Raw genomic sequence first — 12,709 nt, 5'->3', positions numbered from 1 at the left:
ACTGCCACAAAAAAATAGCTCAGTGTTGTGGCAGGCACCTGTAGTCCCAGCTACTCGGGAGGCTGAGGCAAGAGATTTGCTTAAGCCTAAGAGTCGGAGGTTGCTGTGAGCTGTGACGCCACGACACTCTACCAAGGGCAACAGTATAAAACTCTGTCTCAAAAAAAAAAAGAAAGAAAGAAAGAAAGAAAAGAAAAGAAAGCAGAGGTTTGGAGAGGTTCACTGCAGGCTCCTGGCTGAGTCACAGGGGAGCAGGACCCAGCTTCAGGTTGTTTATGCTGCACACCAATCTGCGTGTTTGTTGCAGGAATCCTGTTACCCTTGAGTGCTCTGGGGCAGACTGGGATCCCTCACCCCCCAACCCAAGGAGGCCAGGTTGGAGCTCTCTATCACAGAGAGGAAAGCTGAACCGCTCTCTGGCCCAGGCTGGGGGCAGCCATTCTGGGACATGCACCTCCCCTCCAAAGGAATTGCTTCAGCTCTTCCAAGCAGGCTAGTCAAGTGACCCAGAAGAGAGGTTCCAAGCCAGGCAATGCCTCCTAGAATGATGAAGCTTAGGACTGCAGACTTATTAGGTTCCCCATTATCACCATGTCCTGGAAGTGCCCCCAACATATGAATGAATAAGTAAGCTTGGCTAGAACCCTAGCCCCAACCACCCCTGTGAGTCCCTCGCAGCCAACAACAGCCCACACTAGGCCTTGCTCAGTGGACCCACAGGTGGACTGGGGTCTGACAAAGGATTAGGGGTGCACCAGGACCATCTGAGGGTTAGAATAAGGCCCAAAGAGCTCACAAGGGTCATGCAGAGCATAGATGCTGCCCACTCTCCCAGCCCCAAAAGGCCCACACCTGCCATGGGGAACTATAGGTGAAGCAGCTCTGTCTACCTACCAGCTCCCCAAGTGCTCCTGCAAACAGCCATCTGCTCCCCCAGCTGTTTGGGTCAGCCCCCGCCCCCTTCACTTCCCTGATACTAACACCCCCTTGCAGGAGCTCTCCATGTGCCCAGTGCCGTGTTCTCACACATGTTGTTAATCTTCATAATCACCCCCAGAAAACAGGGCTATTACCATCATCTGCATGTTTATAGATGCAGAACCTGAAGCACAAAAAATTGAAATGTCTTGCCTCCCATTAACATGCAGCGAAGCCAAGACTGAGGCCAGGCCTCTCCAATTCCAAAGCCTTCCACATTTTGCTCCAGCCTCCAAGCCCTGAGGGAAACCTGTACACCCAGATCTCCCAAGACCAGCCCCCGCAGGATGGCTCAGGCTGTGGGAACCACCCCTCACTGCCTCCTTCCCCGGGAGCTGCACTTTCTACCCTCTCTTCCCAACCTCCTGTCCCAGAGGCTTCTTGCAAACAGATGCTCCCCAGGTAACCAGCTCTCTGACACCCAGGAAAGCCCTGATAAATAGGCCCAAGCTCAGATACTTCCAGCTCCCTGGCTATAGTGTGGCAGCTTCAGGCTCCCCAAATGTTGTTTACTAATAAATCCCTGAGAATTTATACTAAAGTTGATGAAGCCTAACTGATGGGCCCAGGACGAAAGGGAGCCAATTACCCAACACTCTCTGCTATGATCTTAAAACAGATGTTTCAATGTGTAAAATTATGGCTTGTGGTTGGGAACTGCAGATACAATTCCAACCTTCCCTTTTATTGCCACTCATAAATGTTAAATGTGGAGAGATCTACATCTGAAATTCAGTTGTTGCCATTTTGTCCTACATTTCTGGAGCTTAGCTAGGGTTGGTGTCCTGCTGATTTACTCTGACTCCAGTGAAGAGCATGCAGAAAAGAGCTGCACTCACAGCCACCTGGGCACCCGGCAGCAGAAGGCAGCCTGCCTGGGGGCAGAGTTTATACTTCAGTGATGCAAACCTGGACCAGCAGACGGGGCCCCTTTCACCCTTCCACAGCCCAAGTCAGCCTGACTCCTGGCACATTTATACAGGCTAAATAGAAGGTGGGTTCCTGCACATTTGCATGCAATTTGCATTCAGGTTCTCTGGAACTTTCACAGGCTGCCCACACTGTCAACTCCAGGAAGTAAACAGCTCCCAAGCCATCTCACGCAACTGCCACTCATGGAGGTGGGAGACCTGAGAGTGGCAAGGCTGGGAAAGTGGAGCCTCCCCCAGGACCCTCAATAGCAAAGCTGCTGGGCCCGCTCACAGGGCAATCCTGAAACCCACAGCAAATACAATCCTGGCTGAGCATGTGCACCCTGCAAGTCCCTGAGACCTGCAGACATGCAAAGGGACCTGTAATGGGTTGAGTTGTGTCACTCACAAAAATATATAGTAGAACCTCTGTAAGTTGACCACCCAATGAACTATAACAAACCAGTCAACGTATGTAGGTGGTCAACGTAAGGAACTAGACCTACTGTACTGACCTGTACATGTGGTGCATGTCAAGTCTATGAAAATTAGGTCAACTTAAGGAGGTGGTCAAGGGAGGGAGGTGGTCAGCTATGGAGGTTGTACTGTATGTTGAAGTCCTAACCCCAATACCTCGCAATAGGATCTTTGTAGGAAGGGGAACAGATGTTTTGTCTAGGGGTGTCCGTTGAGAAGCAAATAAGAAACAGTGGCCAGAGAGGGCTTCCAGGAAAGAACAGATGACATGTCAAAGGGGTCACCAAGGACTGACCAACCAAAAGAATCAGAGAAACCACAGAGTGGAGGTATGCTCATAGTCGAGGTAACAGTGTCCCTAAATAACCTACCCCCATTAACGCAGTAAAACTCATACCCACCAGCACCATGACAGTTTACAAAAACCATGGGAAACCCTGGAAATTGCCTTACAAGGATAGAAAAAGGGAAGGTCCCCAATTCCTGGAATTCTCCACCCTCCTCCAAGAAAAAACATGGCTATCCCATCTTCCCCCACACTTACCATAAAATTAGGGAATTAGCATAAAAGGAGAAATCTTGTGAAACTCAGGGTCTCTTCCCCTGTCGAGCACTGACCCATTCCTTCTCTGGAATGTACTATGTTTTAATAAACTTTGGCACTTGGCCTGCTCGCACCTGCTTGTCTGCTCATTTACTCCACCGAGTCAGTACCAGTAACCATCCTTCGGTACTGGGAACATGGGGACCTGACATCTGGTCCCCACCCCTGACATGGGTATTTAGAGTTAATCAAGTTAAAATGAAGTTAGTAGAATAGTCAGCCCTAAGGCAATTGACTAGTGTCCTTATGCGAGGGGGAAGTTTGGACAAAGGAACATGCAAAAAGGCAAGACAATGTGAAGAGACACGGGAAGACGGCCACCTACAAACCAGGAATGCCGAGGGTTCCAGAAGCCAGGAGACAGGCCTGAGGCAGACTGTCTCTCACAGCCCTCAGAAGGAGCCAACGCTGCCCACACCTTGATTTTGGATTTCTAGCATCCAGAACTGGATAATAAATTTCTGTTCTTTGGCCTCCTGATTTGTGCTGGACCTTTGTTGTGGCAGCCATAGGAAACCAGCATGCCTCACGATCACTGAGACACCGTGTGGGACAATGCCAACAAGGCCAGAAGCAGGCCCTCGGGCATTTAGAGGTCACAGCTTGCACTTGAACCATCAAAGGTCCAGGGCAGAGGGGGTCCCCCCCAACACGAGGGCCCAGAAAGGCCCTGGCAAGGTGTCCACATGATTCCGTATTTTGATGAAAAGGCAAACTGGCCATTTTAACCCAGATGGACATTTAACCACTACCAAGCCTGCATATGAAATAAGGAAAAGCCCCAAGAAAATAGCATGAGGTGGCATCCCCAGAGCCTCCACAGAAGCCCCTTAACATACTGCCCTTGTGTCCACCAGCAACCCAATATGGAAAGGAGGACGGGACATCAATCCACATGTTCACCAGGAGTAGAAAATTACCATCGATAGCAAATATAGATCCACTAGGAATAAAGGGGGGGGGGGCTAAGCTGAAGACGCACAGATGACCAGCCATTCACGATTTCCTCAATTTCCTCCATGCAGGTGGTCTGGCAGGGCCTGACATCCTGCTGGGCTGTTTTCTCAGCCACCCAACATGGGTATTTCTCTTTCCCACTTTAGAAAAAAGGTGAAGTCATTCATTGTCTGGGAGCCAGTGAATGACCTTGATTGCTGCTATTGCAAGGAGGGCCAATCCTTCCAGAAAAATCTCAGTCCCAAACCTATCTCATAGCCGGATTTTGGTAATTAGAGACGCTGGTTGAACAAGACCAACAAACGCCAAAGGTGTCATAGAGTGAGTGTTCCCAGAGCCTGCCTGGCCCTGCCCTCACCTCAAACCACCCAAGTGTCATGAATGCCTCTCCTCCTGCAAACCCACCCTGCCCACTTTCCTTCACCTTCAAGGACCCCGGCCTTCAGGGTCAGGCATTGGAGGACAGAAGACATTTCCCAGACTACTTTTTCTACCTGTGGCTCCTAAGATCGCCACTCTGAACCCATGCCATTTTCAACATATGAAACTGTTTTTCCTAAAAGCACTTCCCCTCTGATTCTACACATAGCATGTGGGAATCCCCACTTACCCACAGAAACCTGGCTATAAGCCACAGCCACCTTCTTCATTCACCAGTGAACCACCTGGCCCAGGATCACTCTTTCCCAAAGATAAATGCCTTGTGCCTCAGCCCCTCAGCCAACTCCCCACTCAGCTCAGCTCCTCACCAGCCTCCCTGCTTCCAGCCGCACACCTTCTACGCCACCCCAGTGAGCCTGCCAGATCTCTCTGTAGTACAAAGCAGCACCACAGTACTGTGTCTGAGCTTTAAAACTGACCATGGCTTACCAGAACCCTCAGGAAAAAAAAAAAAATTAAGGTCCTTGGTCCAAGAACCAATGAGGCCGCTTTGTCTCAGTAGGAAAGATGCAAATGTTCTGAGCCCCAAGAATTCCCTCCCCAAGAATTTCATGCCTCCTCTGGAATGCTGCTTACACAGATAACTATACCCTGCAAAGGGCCTCAGGTGGTGGCGTAACCACCTGGCCAGGCCCAGTAGCCACAGGCAGCCCCCAACATATGCTACACCTTGTCCTGCCTATTCAAGCCTGTCGCACTCAGGCAGCAGAGACCACCAGCAAAGGTGCCTAGCGCTGAGGCATTGTGACTTGGGGCCCAGCTCCTCCCTGCACACACCCAGGAAGATGCCTGGGCTGGGGTGAAGATGCCTTCCTCCTCCTTTTATAGCACAAGGCCAGATTCCTCCTTTCTGCAAATGACCTTTTCAGGGATCCTTGGCCTTTCCTGCTACCAAGATGGTGTTTATCCTTTATGAATTTCAGAAGGCCCCTTTCCCAAGAGCAGCATCCTCCCAATCCCTGTGTAAGTAATGGCAGCGAGGAGGAGGGAGGAGGGAGGAGGGGATCCTTTTATGTGACTCCACATGGTGACGGCATCTTGTCATCATTCTCTACCCTAATCTTTCCACCCTGACTACTGGTCATTAGTAGTGACCTCCATGTCTGTGCTTCAGCTGTCCCCTCTGCCTCAAGCTCCCTCACCAATGCAGCCAACACCTTGTGCTGCATTACTCATGCTTTACTTCTCGGCTACAGGACAAACAAGCCTACAAATGAAGTCCGGGCTCCCATCTGTTATGACCAGCAGGTCCCCTGATGGCTGCCAAGGCACATGAAGCCAGAAAGACCTCGGCTCCCAGGTGAAGCCCTCCACCAGCAGCCCATGGGGAAGGGGCACCATCTCAGCCATGCCAGATTGTGGGGAGCCATTTATTTTTTAAACTTAAATTAACAGGAAGCAATTTCATTAACAGGTAGTGCTGCTCGATGCATTAGCTCCAATTTAGGGCTTATTTTTAGTGTCCTTAAAAGCTGTATGGAGTAGGCTAAAGAGCCGAATCTAATTTAATGGAAATTGCTTGACACGGATGTCTCTTCTGGGAACATCAGGGGCCTCGAGGCCTTTCCCAGAGACTGTGAGGAACCCTGCAAGACACAGAGCTATCCTACAACGTGAGGAAGGGGCAGACAGGAGTGCATGCCTGAAGCTAGGCTCTGGAGCCTGGGGCCTCAATTAGAGAAGGGACCTCAACTCAGCAAATGCTTCTTGCCCTGGAGAGGAGTTCTACCTGGCCAGGAGAAAGACCCACACATAAGGGATGAAGTCACAGAGTTATCTACCCAGGGAGGCCAGAGAGTAAGAAGCCCCACAGAGATAAGCCCGAGGCCAGGGCCCAGGAAACAGACCCTCCACACACTGGGTAAAGTTCATGGGGCCCCAGTCACCCGGAGCTGATGGACTGGACACTGTACAAAGAGACACAAAGTCCTGAGCCAGAAAGAGTTTCAAAGAAATTCCAAACTTTCCTTAGCATTTCTTCAACTTTGCCTTTTCTTCTCCTCCTTCCCTCTTCCTCACCTCACCCTTTCCATCTGCCCACAACCACTGGTGCCTTCAGCTGTTTATGTGAATCAACTGCCCCCATTATTTCTTTTTTTTTTTTTTCCATTGAAGAACTTTGGTTTATTCATGAAAGTAGAAAAATTTCTTAACTATTAATCTAATGGCTGAAAGTGCCTCTGGAAAGTCACTAAATATAGACTTGAATTTTTTAAATCAATTTTATTGTCAACTTCAAAAAAAAATCAAGGCAAACAATTATTTTTTCTCCCCCTGCTCCCAGATAGGCGCTTCATTTAATGACCCCCAAACCCCTGTGTCTCCTACTCCTGCAAGAACACGGGCCTCACTGCAGTCGTCCAGACCTGCCCCAAACAGACCTGGTTGCCCCCATTATTTCTTCTTTACCCATTCCCTGGATTCTCCATCCCCAGAACGAAGGCATCGTCCTCACCTGGGAACTTATTAGAAATGAAGATTCCAGGGCCCCACTGCAGGCCCGCTGAGTGAGGGAACCTATGGGGAGCCCAGGAACCACGTAACAAGCCACCCCTTCTCAGTTCAGATGAACCCTGGAGCCACTGCTTCACCTCAAAGGAGATCCACAGCCAGCTTCTCCCACCCCTTTCGCTCTGCTTCTCCAGTTTTGCCTCTGCTGCCCATTCCCCTGACCGGACATGACAGACATCTGGAAAACAAGCTAGTCAGTGCCAGGAGGGAAGACTCTTTAAAGAGGTGTGGGGGAGAAGGCTGGGAACTCTCATATACTAGCAAACCTCATCTCCTTCCTGCCACTCAGAACTGGCCTCTCGACCTTGAGGCAAGGAAAGGCAACTAAACTGGGTATCAGGAAGCTCACATGGAACCCAGGCATTCTGAGGCTTTGACTCCTCTGCACAGATGCTCAGAATTCAGATAGGCAAATAGCTGCTTTGGGGGAGTCTCTATCCATAGCTAGAGACCCATAGCGGGGCAGAGATCAGTGTCTTGTCCCTGTCCCTTTTAGGGGCTACTAATGGGAGGACTTGAGACTGAGTCAAAAGGCGTGGCTCCAGTTAAAGGGACAGTGGGACCTCCAGCACCAGACAGGATGGATTCATGTGTCAGTCCAGAGGCAGGAAACAACACTTGATGCCACACTGGGAGGGCAGAACATCTCTGCTCCTTAGTTTGCCCTTCAACACCATTCCTCCAGAGCCTGGGCTCCTGGCTAGCTAAGGGCAAGAAAAAAAGTTCCTCTGTAGCCCAAGAATCTGTGGTAACTCGGACACCTGATGTCTGGGTCAGCTACTCTAAGCACTTCAAACGGCAAGGTACAGGCCAGGTGTTAACAATACCTTTGTTAGGGAAGCTGAGATGGGCAGCGCTCAGGAGTTGGACATCAGCCTGAGCAAGATCAAGATCCTGTCTCTAAAAATAGACAGGCATTGTGGCAGGTGCCTATAGTCTCAGCTACTTGGGAGGCTAAGGCAAGAGGATCACGTGAGCCCAAGAGTTTGAGGTTACTGTGAGCTATAACACCACAGCACACTTCGAAGGGCAACAAAGTGAGACTCCGTCTCAAAAAAAAAAAAAAACTTTGTTACATGAGATGATGGACAACTTCTGCATACGTTGTCTCACATGATAGAGGGACTGGTGTTATCTCAATGTCACAGGAAGAAACTGAGGTTCCTCCACATGAGTCTTTTCTAGTCAAAGTTCAGTCCATGACCAGTACCACCTGGGAACTTGTTGAAATTATATCTCCTTCAGCTGCACTCTAACCTCCTGAATCAGAACCTGCATTTTAACAAGATCTGCAGGTGAGTTTGAGAGGCACTGGGCTGGATATCTTGCCAAGTCTGGAGTCAGTCCAAGATTGTTCTTTTAGAACTAGTAATGCCACACTTTGGGTGGTGCGCACCAAAGGGATTAATAGCAAAAGCCCTACTTTCTAACAGGCTTCTGGTAAACTGTATCTATTTTGCTTTTAAGGAACCCTAAAAGAGAAAAGGTTGCTGTGCTCTCCAAACTTTGGGGACTTTCCGTCAAATCTGAACTATGTCTGAACCAGCAGGCCAGACAAGGCAAAGGAAGAGTGACGCCGCCCCCATGTGGCAATATCAACACTGCAGCGCACACAAGACCAAGTAAGAACTAGCTGGAGAGTCAGCAGTGTTACTCCAAACAATGCTCTATTCAGGGCGAATTTCTGGTAGGCAAGGGCCCAGGTTGTAGCCACACAACTTTCCAGAAGATTAATACTCTTTGGAAAAGCTCGTGCAAGAATTCCTGACTCTAGGGCAGCGCCCGTAGCTCAGTGGGTAGGGCACCGGCCACATGCACCCAGGCTGGTGGGTTCGAACCCCACCCAAGCCAGCTAAAACCAACGATGACAACTGCAAAAAAAAAATTAGCCAGGCATTTTGGCGGGCACCTGTAGTCACAGCTACTTGGGAGGCTGAGGCAAGAGAATTACCCAAGAGTTAGAGGTTGCTGTCAGCTGTGACACCATGGCACTCTACCGAGGGAGACATAATGAGACTCTGTCATCCATCTCCTTTCTGAAATTTGCTTTTGACCCTTTCCTCATCGAGAAAATAAGAGAGTTAGATAAGAAGAGTTCCAGTCAGCTAACAGGCACAATGTAGCTGTACATGGCACACCTCCTAGGTGAAAGACTCAACTAAAACTCAGATGCTACCCAACAAAGGCAAATAATGTAACCCAATTGTATATACCCTATATTAATCCAAAATAAAAGAGCTCTACTCTTCTGGTTTTTGCTTAATTGAAAATATTGCATCTCTTGGGCAGCGCCTGTGACTCAGTGGGCAGGGCCCCAGCCCCATATACCAAGGGTGGCGGATTTAAACCCAATCCCAGCCAAACTTCAACAAAAATATAACCGGGCATTGTGTTGGGTGCCCCTAGTCCCAGCTACTTGGGAGGCTGAGGCAAGAGAATCACCTAAGCCCAGGAGTTGAAGGTTTCTGTGAGCTGTGATGCCACGACACTCTACCGAGGGCAACAAAGTGAGACTCTGTCTCGACAAAAAAAAAAAAAGAAAGAAAGAAAATATTGCATCTCTCACTTTTCTGGCTGGAACCATGGAAGAGAAGAAGGTTCCTGCTGTGCCAGAAACCCTTAAGAAAAAGCGAAGGAATTTGGGGCAGCGCCTGTGACTCAAAGGAGTAGGGCACCAGCCCCGGCCAAAAAAAAAACTGCAAAAAAAAAAAAAAAAAGGGAAGGAATTTCACAGAGCTGAAGATCAAACGTCTGAGAAAGAAGTGTACCCAAAAGATGCTTCGAAAGGGAAGAACGAAACTTATCTATGAAAAAGCTACACATTGGCTGGGCACGGTGGATCATGCCTGTAATTCTAGCCCTATGGGAGACTGAGGCAGGTGGATTACTTGAGCTTACAAGTTCCAGATCACCCTGAGCAAAAGCGAGACCCCATCTCTACTAAAATAGAAAAACTGAGGCAAGAGAATCACTTGAGCCCAAGTTGGAGGTTGCTATGAGCTATGATGCCATGGCACTCTACCCAGGGTAACAGCTTGAGATTCTGAGAAAGGAAGGAAAGAAAGAAAAGAAGAAAGAGAGAGAAGGAAGGAGAAGGAAGGAAAGAGAAGAAAAAGGAAGGAGGGAGGGAAAAGGAAAGAAGGAAGGCAGGGAGGGAAGAAAGGAGGGAGGGAGGGAGAAAGGACAAAAGAAGAGGAAAAGGGAAGAGGAAAAGGGAAGGGAAAGGAAGAAGGGAAGGGAAGGAGGAGGGGAAGGGAAGAGAAAAAGAAAAGAAAAGGAAAGAAAAAAAAAGAAAGAAACGAAAGCACGAGCTAAGCATTATCATAAGGAATATAGGCAGATGTACAAAACTGAGATTCGGATGGCTGGCAACTTCTGTGTACCTACAGAACCCAAATTGGCATTTGCCGTCAGGATCAGAGGGATCAATGGTGGGAGTCCAAAGGTCCGCCAGGTGTTGCAGTTTCTTTGCCTTTGCCAGATCTTCAATGGAACTTCTGTTAAGCTCAACAGGCTTTGATTAACATGCTGAAGATTGTAGAACTGTATATTGCATGGGGGTACCCAAATCTGAAGTCAGTAAATGAGCTAATCTACAAACATGGTTATGGCAAAATCAATAAGGAACAAATTGCATTAACTAACAGTTTGATTGCTCCATCTCTTGGTAAATATGGCATCATCTGCATACAAGATCTGATTCATGAAATCTATACTGTTGGAAAATGCTTCAAAGAAGCAAATAACTTCTGTGGCCCTTCAAGTTATCGTCTCCACGAGGTGGAAGGAAAAAAAGACAACCCACTTAAGAAGGTGGAAATGCTGTTAACAGGAAAGACCAAACCAATAGGCTTATTAGAAGAATGAACTAAGGTATCTGCCCTGATTATTTTTGTAATCTGGTCAGTTAATAAACAGTGACTGCTTTCAAATTAAGAAAGAAAGAAAATACTGCATCTCTGTATTCAAGCATTCATTTAGCACCTCCTCCCATTCCATGCCTCATGCCAGGCTGCAGGAAAGCAGTTGTAAAGTTTTAGGAGGCGGAGTCCATCCTTCAGTTTTGAAATGTAGAAGACAAAAGACAGGGCTAGTCACTGAGGAAAGGCACTTCACTCAGCCTGGGGCCTCCCTTACCACTACATGGGCCTCTCAATTTTCTTATCCTATGCAGCCCACTGGCTCCTCATGGCAATCCACATGGGTCTTAGAAACCTTCCCCCATCACACTGCCAAAAGATACCCTATCGTGGGGGCCCTTATTTCCTAAAACACCTACTAACTCAGTTTATCCTTAGAAAGGCTTTGCGAGGATTCATATCCTAGAAACTGAGCCACTAAGATGGTCTTCCAAGTGTTGCTAGCTTTTTCTTTCCCAAGTATTCACTGAGTCTAAGTAATAGACCAGTATATATATATTTAATATCATCGTATTTATTTGCCTACAGGTAATTTTTTTATAGCTTCAACATTTTCCCCTCAAAAAGACAAAAAGTCTCAGTTTAGAACTGGATCACTTGGCCCTTTCTTTCCTTATCTCCTCCCAGTTTAAAATGCTTGCATCTCTTAGTGGCCAGCATCCTCTTGGATCTGCAGTTAGGCTCCACACATTCCAGCCTTAGCACAATCTTTGTGGTTTTAGCCTTCTTCCAGAAAACTGGCTTTGTCTGCCCACCATAGCCATTCCGCTTTCAATCATAGTGCCTCTTTCCTTGGGCATATAAGGAATCCTTGCCCTTCTTACACTGGGTCACTCTGTGAGGCTGATGCTTGCCACACTTCTTACACTGGCTTTATAGACCATTTGACATATTTTCATCACACTGGTTAACATAGCCTTCCTGGCATTGTCTTAGTTATTGTGTTAAGACATTTATATTCTACATTTAGTAAGTTTCACACGTACCCTTGTAAAATGCACCTCAGGTGCAATCCCACCAATCACCGTCCCTCCACCCATCCTCCCCCCTCCCCTCCCTTCCCTTTGCCCCTCCCCATATTCTTAGGTTATAACTGGGTTATAGCTTTCATATGAAAGCCATAAGTTAGTTTCATAGTAGGGCTGAGTACATTGGATACTTTTTCTTCCATTCTTGAGATAGTTTACTAAGAAGAATATGTTCCAGCTCCATCCATGTAAACATGAAAGAGGTAAAGTCTCTATCTTTCTTTCTATATTTTTTCTTTACATATACAAGATTTTATTATTTTTGGTGCATCATCTTATGCATTTCTTCAAGAGCTGATTCTTTTTCTTTCAGCAACTGGTTAAGTCTTATTTTTTCATCTCGAATGGTTTCCTGTAACTCTGGTGGTGTTGTAAGAAAAATATCTTCAGTATAATTTTTATTAAAGGAATGGCTTTGTTCATAAGCTGCATTTTAATTCAATGTGCCTTTCTCCTGCTTTTCATGGATATGGTGTTCTATCCCAGTTTTCTTTTCTTCCCTGCTTTTGCTACAGTTTGTGTGAATATTATGTTGTGATACATCTTTCTTTAAGGCTGCATAATATTCCATGGTGTAATATACCACAATTCATTAATCCATTCGTGGATTGATGGGCAGGTGGGCTTTTTCCAAGACTTAGCAATTATGAATTGGGCTGCAATAAACATTCTGATACAAACATCTTTGTTATAATGTGATTTTTGGTCTTCTGGGTATATACCTAGTAGAGGAATTGTAGGATGGAATGGCAGGTCTATTTTTAGATCTCTAAGTGTTCTCCAAAACATCTTTCCAAAAGGAATGTATTAATTTGCATTCCCAACAGCAGTGTGGAAGTGTTCCATTTTCTCCACATCCATGCCAACATCTCTGGTCTTGGG

At 47.3% G+C, this 12,709-nt stretch overlaps 1 pseudogene; it reads left to right on the top strand.

Annotated features, from left to right (window-relative positions):
- Positions 1 to 9,654: 9,654 nt before the first annotated feature.
- On the top strand, positions 9,655 to 10,751 carry LOC128568434 (60S ribosomal protein L7-like; annotated as a pseudogene).
- The last annotated feature ends 1,958 nt before the right edge of the window (positions 10,752 to 12,709 follow it).

The sequence above is a fragment of the Nycticebus coucang genome, chromosome 17 (genome assembly GCF_027406575.1).
Source record: "Nycticebus coucang isolate mNycCou1 chromosome 17, mNycCou1.pri, whole genome shotgun sequence".
Lineage (NCBI taxonomy): Eukaryota > Metazoa > Chordata > Mammalia > Primates > Lorisidae > Nycticebus > Nycticebus coucang.
This window is presented reverse-complemented; position numbering and strand designations above follow the sequence as displayed.